The sequence below is a fragment of the Globicephala melas genome, chromosome 19, assembly GCF_963455315.2.
Source record: "Globicephala melas chromosome 19, mGloMel1.2, whole genome shotgun sequence".
NCBI classification, from domain to species: Eukaryota; Metazoa; Chordata; class Mammalia; order Artiodactyla; family Delphinidae; genus Globicephala; species Globicephala melas.
The window spans coordinates 7,451,491-7,451,785 of record NC_083332.1 but is presented as its reverse complement, the minus strand read 5'-3'; positions in this window follow the sequence as shown (position 1 = coordinate 7,451,785).

The following is a 295-nucleotide window of genomic DNA, read 5'->3' as shown; positions in this document are numbered from 1 at the left end:
ACCTCAAAATCCGGTGAGGTCGTGGGGTCGAACGGTAAATAGGGGCTGGATCCTGGAAGCCCGGCCCTGGGGGCCGTTGCCAGGAAAGCCAGAAGCCTGGAAGGTTGGTCCCAGCCCCGTCCTCCCTCAGACCCAGAGGTCCGGATCCCCAAACCCCTCCTCCCTCAAACTCAGGATTCCTGCCGTCTCGCCCCCTCTGCCCTCGGACCCAAAACTCCAGGTCCCTAGGCTTCTCTTCTTTCAGATCCAGGAATCCTGGTCCCCAGCCCCCTCCTCCCTCAGAACCAGTAACCTG